Source organism: Pterocles gutturalis, unplaced genomic scaffold, assembly GCF_000699245.1.
Source record: "Pterocles gutturalis isolate BGI_N339 unplaced genomic scaffold, ASM69924v1 scaffold3034, whole genome shotgun sequence".
NCBI lineage: Eukaryota > Metazoa > Chordata > Aves > Pterocliformes > Pteroclidae > Pterocles > Pterocles gutturalis.
Window position 1 is genome coordinate 172,157 of NW_010135689.1, and position 11,280 is coordinate 183,436.

Genomic DNA, 11,280 nt, shown 5'->3' on the forward strand with positions numbered 1-11,280 from the left:
TCAGAATAAACTATCAGGGAAAGTGAGGAAGGGTGTCAGAATTGGGCTCTCTATCAGTGGTTAGGGTACTGCCTTGGAACTTGGCATGCGTGTGGCTGGGAATCACCATGGTGCTGACCACAAGACGTTGCCGTGTTGCCAGTAAAGTTCCTTGGCTTTGAGAGTATCCTGCTGCCCCTCTTGTGCAAGCTCTAATTCAGATCCCCATAGGCTCCTGTGACTATTTATCCTCAAATGTTATGTCCTTAACCTGGCAGGAGAAATAGCCGTACCCTGCCAAAAACATTTCTGAACTATACCTGGCGGGCTGGATCCCTCTCAGCGCTTCATCCCTTCTGCAGGTTGGAGTTGCTACTAAAATACTTAAAAATACCAGTCCATGGTAGAAATAGATTAATTCTAGACAGTGTTAATATTGCACACAAGAGTATGAGGATTGATAGTCCTTGTAATCTCTTATCTAAACACGGAAGGGCCGCATATGCTGTTCATAAAGCAGGGAAATCAATCATTATAGTGGCAGACAGGTAGTTGGGAAGCAAGCTCCTGCTTATGCAGACCAAGGGAGGATAACAGCCTTCAACAGGTTTTTGCAAAAATTATTCTCTGTCTCAGCTCTCAAACTTCAAAATCTAAAGTGAGTCACTTAAAATCTGTATGTGAGCACTTAGTAGTGCGACTTTCAGAACTGCAAAAACCTTGCATTCCCCACAACTGCAAAAAGTGTGAAGATTATCCGACACTTCAGGTAGAAAGACCTCGAAATGTGAGCGTGCCGGAGTTTGACATTGATTGTTGGTACCTAACTCCAAGGAGGATGGTTCAGAGTTGTAGATCCTCGTAATCAGTCAAAACCAGCTCTGTCTGCATGGCTCTAAGAGTAGGATCAGATTTTAATTAACATTTGTTAAATCCTTTGAAATGTTAAGGCTTAAAATAATTATATGACTGCATAGCACCTTAATTTTTTTTAATTAAAGTCTTGTAAAAGGGATCTTGGAGCATTTAAGAACAAGTTTGTTTACACATTCAGCCGGATGAGGGTAGTCAGAAAGATTCAGTGATTAGAAAGAGTTTGTTACTAAAAGCTTCTCCATGTATTAAATGTTAACAGAATGTTTCTAACTATGACATGAATTAGACTTAACTAAACTTGTGTGAATTAGCAGTATTCACTCTTTAATTTTCAGATTAGCTACATTAGTTTTAAATACTGCTTTCTGCCAGGAAGAGACTAGTAAATATATAACAGTAAAAATTGACTGTGCCTCATTAAAACATTGAGAAAATAATATATCACTTTTTTTTTTTTATAGCAGCACCAATAATTATTTTTCTTTGTTTTGTATTACTTCATAGGATGAATGGAAGTAGTTTCCATTGCTTAGAGAAGCACAGTTTAGCTCTAATAGAAATCTGTGGAGTTGGCAATGGTCCCACTTCTCTACCAAATATTATACAAGTCAGTGCGATAGACCCCCTCTGTGCTCTCCTGCTCACAGAACAGCAGTTGTTTCCCTTATCAAGGCTGGTGGTTTGTTTGGGGTTTTTTTTATGAATTGTGATCAGCATGTTGGTCTTGCAAGGAGTTTGTGTGTGGGCAGATCTGTGCAGCTCCATGAAGTGTGAAATACAACCTGGTTTTTGCCTCATCACGTTTCATCCGAATGCTGTGGCTTTTGGCAGAAAGGATTGCTTGCCTGTATTAATATTGCGGGTTGTGACCATGGCTTTCTGCACATAGGGCGAGCTGACAGCTACCTTGGTAGCAGTGGAAAAGCAATAGAAGAAACGTGGTTTTTTTGTTTGGGTTTTTTTTTTGGTTTTTTTTTTTTTTTACATCCTGTGATAGTAAAGCATATTCTTTCAAGAGACCATGCGTTATATCTTTGCTGCTGCACATTGCATTTATTCTCTGATGACTCATAGCAAGATTGTAAATCCTTTCCTTTCTTCCTTAATACGGTAGTATTTTAAAAAGTACAAACAAAACATCTCATGTATGTTTGCAAATTATTTGAAGGGTGTTTGAATAAGTAACAAGGTTTTGAGCTATTGCACAGTATGTGTTAGAATTTGTTTCAGGGTTTCTTTGTAGATAAACAAAAGCTCTGAAGACTCTGGGGAAAGCCTGGTCCCCTCCCCTCTCTGGGGACACTGTCCTCGTCCCATCCTTTCCTCTCCACGCTAGAATTGCTGTCTGTAACCCCAGCAGAAAACTCACTGAGGAAAAATTGTCTTTTTCTGGAAATATTTACATGCTGTTCAGCACAACAAAGTCCTGATTTTAACATAAGGTCTTTAGATGCCTCATTAATGCCGGTCAATAAATAGTCATCCCTAAAACCACCTGCAATCAGTGTCTTGATTAAACCCCAGTATCTGGGTCTGCGGCAAAATTTCCTTTTGACAATTCTTCAATTCCAATCCAACATAAACTTTTTGATATATTACAGAATAGCCACCTCCTGCCATGATAACAATTCAGCCTTTTCTGTCCAGATCTGTGCTTCCCTCCTCCAGGACCCTGCAGGGAGGTTGGAGCACTGAGGCAGTAATTTCATGTTAATTTACTACTCGGGATCTGGAAAACAGATGAAATGAACATCAAAACATTCTCTTCCTTTGAGTCGTGATTTAAGACGGCACTTGGCTAGGAGGACTGGAAGGGGGCTTTGGGCTCTACATGCATTTGGGTTGGCACGGGAACGGCTCTGGAAACACAGGGCGACGGGGAGCAGGCGGTTCCCCTTCGCTTGGATTGGGGCTCGGGCTGTGACATTCCACATTTGTCAAGGACTCAAGCACCTCTTGAAGGTAACACACATGCAGGCACCCTTGTACTTTATTGAGAGGATTTTACACTTCTTTTTTAAATGACTGGTTAATTGATCATAGTGCTGGTTTAATCTCTCATTTTCCCCATCTGCGTTGGATGATAAAAGCTGCTTGTGAATGCAAAGCCATCAAAACCATTAATACTTGTCAGAGTTTAAAACATGTCATCTCCAGCCAAATACAGTCTTTTCTCTTTTTTAAAAGCATGTCCTTTGTAAAAGATGCACTTGCATATATTTTAGTTCTCTTGTGTACAAAACCACACGAGTACTTCAGCAATTAGACACCAACGTGAAGAGGGAGCAGCAAGGCACGCCTGGGAGTGACTTATGGTGCAGTACTGCTCAAGATGATGCTGTCAGAGTAAGGTTGAAGGCTGAGAGCTGTTAAATGCAGCAGGTGTGAATTGCTGCACAATAATTCACACACTTGGGTGTCTTATTAGAATTATAAAATAGCCCCATGCAAATATTTTTTTAAGATGCAAGGGCAAATAATCAGATATAACTGGGGCCACACCTCAATGAAGGATCCTAAAGTCCTAAACAGCAACAAGGTATTGCATCAGAAAAGTAAAGGAAAAAAAAAAAAAAAGGTTGTTTTAAATAATCAAATATGAGTGCATTTGAAATGTTTTCTTCTAGTGGCTTTGTCAGTTAGCTGCTGCATGTGCCTATCACAGTCTCTGCAGAATGCCCCTGTTCAGTTTTCTCCCCGTGGCATCTCTTTCCAGCGCAGAGGGGTTTGATCATCCATGTTCTAGGAGCTTTCTTGCAAGGATTAATCCATTAGATAAATGGCTGAAGCAGACACACAGTATTGCCATTTAGAAAGCCATGCTCTAGTTTGGAGTACCTAGCTTTTATACTCCCTGTGATGAATTTACACCCATACCTGAAGCAGAACTCGCTGAGGTCTGCAATTATCTGTAGCCTCTGAAAATCGGGCTGCTCCATGTCCCATTAAAATGGTAAATGTGTGAGCTGACAGGTCAGCCATTACCGTTACATCTGTGGCCTGAAAATCGAAGCCACCCCCTCTGAAACCAAGCACGCTGATAGATCCATGCACATTTGTATCGTTATAAAAATACTCAAATTTCAACAGCTGGGCTCTCAGAAAGAGTAGTTAGTGGTTTGTTTAAGAAAGGATGATTGATGAGTGCTGACTGTGAAGGAGGGGCTGGGATGTAGGCTGAGCTCATGAAGAACTAAATCAACTTGGGGTTACGCGGCTGTGCCAGGCAAGCAGAGAAGCCTGGTGCGATCTAATGAGCTCAACAGCTGCTAGGTGTCAGTTTGCAACAATGCTATAAAAAAGCTGGTTTGATGTTTTTCTCATGGGAGATTCATATTTAAAACACATATTTGGGTATTTATGTTTTCCAGAATGCTCCTCTAAAAAAAGGTCAAAAAAATGTGCCTGCTCAATAGCATTATTTCTGAGTGTATTTTTTGGCAAGTTGCATCACTGGCAATGTGCAGGTTTTGTAAATAAACCAGTATAGAACAATTTTATCTTTTTGTTTACTTAGCATATGGTCCAACCATGAGAAATACTGGCATCTTTGGCTCCTTTTTGAGTCAGAGGATTTGAAGTGTGGTTGTTTTATTGACTAAGTACATTATCATAGATCCAAAACGATCCTGGCCCCACGCTGAGGTTATTATTACCTTTTCTGTACAGGGAATGTACAACTGACGGTATTTGGAAGTCTTCTGTTTTTCTTCAGTATTTATTTGGGCTGAGAATTTGTACTCGAAGAGCATTGGAAAATGAACCTCGGTCTAACCGAAATTTGGTGGCAACCCTCGATCACTGAGGCTCCTTTAAAAAGCCATCTTCCTCTGAGCACTGCTCAGTAACACTCCCCAAATTAGATTTCTGTTACGGTTATTTGGGGCTGTTTCAATACTCTTACAAAACTGAGTCATCTTCTCTTACAACGATATCACTAATTACAACCAAGATGAGCAACCGCGTACACAGCTTGGTGGGTACGACTGCAGAGTTCCTCGAGCGCATGGTGCAGCATATGGATCCTCCAGGAACATCGGATGAATAGAAGTTGTTAAGCTATCCAAGAGCGAATGTCAAATTCCTCAAGCAAAAGCTTGACTGAACTCTGATGCCCGTCTGAGACAGGAAAAAGGTCTCCAAACAAACAGAAAAGGCAGTTTGCCCCAAGGATTGATTTCATTATGTACCTCTGGCCCGTTCATGGGATACTGCTGCACCCTGCTGCTCCAGGCTGTTCTGACCTTGGGATCTGACTAAAGAATTGGAGCGAGGTACTAAGAGAGACAACGTTGCCATGGAAAGCTGAACAAACCTTTAAAATCACAGCTTTGCTCTGCCCTATATCCCTGGCACCCTGTATTTCCTCAAGCTTATCTAATGGTGTACAGGGCAGGCTTTTATCTCCAAAATCTGGCCAAGTTGCTGCCATTTTACTACTCTGCATCCTTCATCAGGCTGGCTTTTTCAGATGGAGACCCCAGAACTAGGTCTCTCTATAACAGTGACATAAAAACGTTTTGAATTACATCTGAAGCACGTTCAAAGGCATGAGGATTTAGTCAAGCACAAGCAGCTGAAAGCAACAGTAGTCAGGGTGCCTACATCTCCAGACAAAAATGTGAATATTAATTGCTTTCCTTCATGAAATTATAACACATCTTAATTGGTGTTTTGGCTCCACAGAAGGGTTGGTAAATAAGAACATTCAAGATTTTCCTTATGTATAAGTTCCGGTGATTTCAGACTGCCTGAATTCATAATTTTAAGTTACTAGTCAAAAGGCAAGAACACATGGAGTTAATTATCTTCTGAAATAAGCCTTCTGGTTTGGTTTTATTTGATTCAAGCTTATGTAAGTTTTCCACTATTTCTGCAAGTGTTCCTCTGAGGATTATTATAGGATTTGAATATTTTTGTAAATAACAGTCATCATCACTGAAAGTCTGAATCTACCTGCCAAAATGAACCAAAAATCTTATGTAAGACAAGATGTTAAAAAGATTTTGCTGTAGCCAGAACTTTGAAATTCTCTGTTCAGGAATCCAGATCACTGAAGAGCATTACAGAAATGGATTAAAAATATCATCAGCTATGCCAGTTATCAAAACGATATCAGATTCTTCCTTGTGGATGCACATGTACCCACTGCACTCACACTGCAGCTCTATTTTTCATTAGTTTTCTATTAAGCCCGTATTTTCTTAAGCAGGATTTCAGGGCATGCAAAGCCTTTAAAAGAATTCAAAATTTATGTTCAAGGTAATTGAAAACAACGTGTTGTTTTCTGCATGTTTGTGTGGTCACTGCAGGACAAAAAGGCTCTCTTGAGTCTCTGCGCTTGTGTCACTGCTATAAATTCTGGTGTCACCGGCATTAGCTTAACACAACGTGACTGATCTAATTAGACACAATGTGTCACAGCAGCTGCACGCCAGCCTGGAAACTCAAATAAGTCTTTCCAGGTGATGGCAGTTTTATATGTTCCTTCCACCCCTAGCAGCTGATTAAAAACACATTTTCAACCTTGAAGCTGAACCACTTCCACAGTCTCCCGGGGAGCCACCCAGGCCATTGTGACAAGGTGCTGGGTGCAGGCAGTGCTGAGCTCCGTGGGAACCCCTGCAGTCGGGGGCAAGTTCCAGCCCTGCCTGCCCCAGCTGGAAGGGCATCTCCACCCCCCAGCTGCGGCCAGGGCACAGAGACAGCATGGCTGGGGAGTTTGGGCACATCCAGTTGGGCACCTGCGTGGAGATCAAGCGCAGCGATGGGCACATCCACTCAGCACTGGTGACAGAGCTCCATGAAAGCTCTTCCAGCATCACTGTGGAGTGGGTCGAGAAAGGGGCCACCAAGGGCAAGCAGGTGGATCTCCAGATCATCTTTGCTCTCAACCCTCACCTGGCCCCAAGGAGCACATCCACAACCAGCATCGAGGTCCCACTGACAGCTAAAGGGAGCCAGAGCCTGGTGAGTGGACCGCTGTCACAGCCCGTCAAAGTGCAGAAGACATCTGGGAACTGCGGGGGCCCTGTGACTGCCCAGCTTGACTCCAGGCGCTGCAGAAAGAGATGGACATCACCATGTCTGTTGGAGATAGAAAGGCTGCAAGAACAGTGGGAACACCAGCAGTCAGACATGCGGGAGCAGCAAGCCCGGCAGGCCACCGCTTCGCTCTACCCCAGGACTGATGTCATGGCCACGATCCAGAAGTGCCGCACCAACCTGGACTGCGAGGCGCTGAGGGCCACCACCCCGCACCGGCCCCATCAAATCTGCGTGTGCATTCGGAAGCGGCCCCTGAACCAACAGGAGGCTGAGCTCAATGACGTTGATGTAGTGACAGTGCCCTCCCAGGATGTGGTGATGGTGCGTGAAGCTAAGCAGAAGCTGGACCTCACGTGGTACCTGGACAACCAGGTCTTCCACTTTGACCATGCCTTTGATGATCGTGCCACCAATGAGCTGGTGTACAGGTACACCGCCCAGCCCCTGGTGGACACCATCTTCCAGGGGAGCATGGCTACCTGCTTTGCCTATGGCCAGTCAGGCAGCGGCAAGACACACACCATGATGGGAAGTTTCTCTATCAAGAACTCTGAACCCTCCAAAGGGATTTACGTTCTGGTCGCCGAGGATGTCTTCCACAGGCTGCAGGACCCCAGCTGCCAGAAGCTGGATCTTCAAGTGTATGGGGCCTTCTTTGAGATTTATGGGAGCAAAGTGTTTGACCTTCTGAACTGGAAGAAGGAGCTGAGAGTGCTGGAAGATGGGCAACAGCAGATCCAAGTGGTGGGGCTGTGGGAGGAAGAAGTCACCAGCGTGGAAGATGTCATCAAGCTGATTGAAATAGGTAACAAGTGTCGCACATCATGCAAGACCTCTGCCAACAGTCACTCCTCCCGCAGCCATGCCATCTTCCAGATCATACTCAAGAGGAGAGGGCATTTGTATGCCAAGTTTTCTCTGATTGATTTGGCTGGGAATGAGCGAGGAGCTGGCAACTCCATTGCAGAAAAGCAAACAAGGCTGGAGGGGGCTAATATTAATAAAAGCCTCTTGGCACTCAAGGAGTGTATCAGGGCCCTGGGGCATAACAAAGCCCACACCCCGTTCAGGGGTAGCAAACTCACCCAGGTCCTGAGGGACTCCTTTATAGGGGAAAACTCCTGTACCTGCATGATTGCCACTATCTGTCCAGGAACAAGATCCTGCAAGGACACCCTGAACACCCTACAGTATGCCAGCCGCCTGAAGAAACTGGTGGTGAATTTAAATTCCCTTAGACAACCCTGTGAGGAGGTGTTCAGTTTCCCACATCAGCTGAAAGTTGAGAAGAAACCCATGGCTATTCAGAACTGTCCCAGGACACCTGAGTTACAGCTATCTGGGGCTCAGGCAGACAAGGAAGTCTCCTCCCAGTTATCTACTACCATCAGTGTTGGGGAGAAAACACCGAAGGAAAGAAAAGAGGCGGATGAGAAAATGCTTATGGAGGAGCACCAGGAACCTCCGCAATGGCTGAAAGTATTCTTAGAAGTGGCTGGAGAACTAGACGGCAATGTAGATCTTTACGCTGCACAGTTTGAATCAGTCCTGGGTCAAAAAATTGATATGCTGACCAAGATCCAAGAAAAAGTCAGATTATTCCGGTCAGCTCTTTGCAAGGAAGAACAAGGCAGCAATCAGAGCTGCATGAAGGGATCCCGTACGCTGTAAGCTGTGCTGGATGCCCCTGGACCCTGAAACTGCTGCAAAATGAAAGCGGTTATGATGCCACTGCGTCAACTGCCCAACAACTTGAATGCTTAAAAAATCATAAATAGTGTCTGGTTGTTTTTTTTTTTTCTTGAAAATAATGGGTTAGACATTTAGGAAAATAGTGCAGTGTTGTTTCCAGGTAATTTTCACTGTAGAAAGTAGAATTGTGCAGTTATGAGGATCTAACCTGTAGGAAAAAGCAAGAATTTACACAAAATATATCTCACCTCATCTGGGCAGGTTTCCTCCTCATGCCTGTAAAATATAAATGTAAACACACACATACATATAGATGTACCTCCCCAGGTGGGGCCTGCTCCAGGGTTGTGTCAAACTGCAGCAAAATGAAAGTCGCATTCCCAGGGTAGGAGGCATTTTGACTGATTTAAAAAGTGTTAGAGTGCAAAGCTCTGTCATTTCTGAGCATGATACGTTTGGGAAATGAGGGTTATTCTGTCGTGGCATAAGCAGTGGCTTTTTTTATAACACCAGCTCACTTTTTTCCTCTCTCTCTCTCTTTCTTATCTCTGTTCTCATGAGACATTAAAAGAAAAAGATGCTAAAACCTGCCTTGATAAAAATCAGACTAACGATCATGGCAACTCCTTGACCAGTGGGGAAAAGATAACACCTGCAAGGTTTGCAGAGGGACGCAGGGGAGTCAGTGCCCTGTAACAACGGCCTGATGAGAGGAGATTTTCCAGATCAAAGGGTCAGAAAAGCTGATTCCAACAAAGCACCATCTGACATTGTGTACCAGTGCAATAGCGATAGCGGCACGCAGGGAGTGGCAGCCCCAGACTGGCACATCATCCCTGATGGGAAACCCTGCAAAAACTGCTCTTGGTGGAGCGGTTAAAGCATCAGGCACGTATCTGTGTTTATTATTCAAATTGGAAATTAATTAGTATAAAATATTGAAAGGATAACAAATAAATGGAAGAAATTAAATGGCATAAATCATGCCTAATTAATTGATTATACTCTCCTTTCATGAGCTCTCTCTGGCTGTTGGTCACATCCACCAGGTTATGCTAGTGAACGTTCAACATCTGAGCTGAACTCTCATGAAACCAACAGAAAAACTTCAGCAGCCTTTCAACCAAACCAGAAATGTGTTTTCAGTGATGAAATTATGAGACACCAAACATGGCTTAAATGCAGGTCATCTCCTAGTAACAGTATGTTGTGCTTTTCAGCTTCAGTGCACCTTACAATCATTTATTTATTGGCATCCTGCTTGTTTTGGTATTCTTAGCTTCAGCAGCACGTAGTGCTCAGAGATGCAATGAGACATAGGTACTACTTGCCAGATTAAGATAAAAGTGTGTTTTTTCCAGCGGGGATTTACCATGAATGGGTTTTCTCCTTTCTGAAAATAAACTTCTTTCAGGTTCCTTCCTTGGATTTCTCTTGGATTCTTGTGTTCGAGGTGCTGGACATAGCAGGGTATCAGGTTGTAAAGCCCAGGTACCCCACCATGGGGTACAAAACGTGAAGCACTGGCATCATGGTCCCTTTCCTGGGACTATCTATCTGGCTCTTATTTAGCTGGGTGTAGGAAGTGTTTCCTACACGAGGCATGTGACAGATTCACTCCTCTGGCTGACAGCGGTCCTTACTCCAGGTCTAAGTTCCCGCTGTTCCCATGCTGTGGCCACTCATTAGCTATAAATAAATCATGAGCACGAGCTGTTTTGGCAAAATGGGCTATGGATTAATTGAGTTGGGCACAGTTCTAGAAACACAGTTGTAATGAGCTGCAACAAAGTCATACCAGGGTGGGATGGTTTGCAGTGAGTAGGAAAATGAATTTTATTCTCTCTTTGTTTATACTCCCACTTTCAGGAGGCTGTTTGCAACTAAGCTCAGAAGGTGACTCATGAGCACACCCTACAGCTCGCTAAAGCAGATGCAAAAGGAATTAGCTAGCCTTTTTTTCCAGTTTTTGTGGTTACATTAAGTGTTGATTAACCTCTTTTGTTTCTTCATTGACATATTTTCCTTTGCTTTCTAAACATAAATCCTGTGTACGTAAAGAGTGCAGAACCCCTTCTTCCTGTTACCTGGACTTTAAGCACAACTTCTGCCTGGTTTCCATGAGCTTGTAGCCACAGAATACCCCTTTGTATTTTGGGTTTGGAAAGGTAGTTTAAGCATGTTTGCGTGTGTCCACAGAGCCCAGCCTGTAAAGGTTCTCAGGGTCAATGAAAATTCATTCTAATTTTTACTGGCCAAGTCGTGCCTTTGTGATGAAACCAGAATGAGATAACTTTGCTGGGGTCTAGTTTTCCATTGCTCTGCTGACAATGAATGTTCAATTAAATAAAGATTCCTGATTAATTATAGTGAGATCAGCCATTCACTTAGCCTGTTAAACAACTGAAACACTTATATAGGATGCATTTTTGTTTATAACTGATTGTAGCTGAATGAACAAGGAAAGCAGCCATAGTATAAATAGAGCCTGGCTAATCTAATCCTTTAACGCCTGATAGTTAACCATGAATACTCTTATTTTGTTATGCTGCAAGGATTTAAATTGGTTCTCTTCCTACCTGTGCCATTTCTGGGGGAGATTTCATTGCTAGTGAGACATTATACCTAGGAGCAATATGCCCCCCACCCCAATATCTTGCCTCTGCTTGACTTTGGTGTTTCATA

General features: G+C 43.4%; 1 pseudogene; it reads left to right on the forward strand.

Moving 5' to 3' along the window:
• Positions 1-6,564: 6,564 nt before the first annotated feature.
• On the forward strand, positions 6,565-8,574 carry LOC104468002 (annotated as a pseudogene).
• The last annotated feature ends 2,706 nt before the right edge of the window (positions 8,575-11,280 follow it).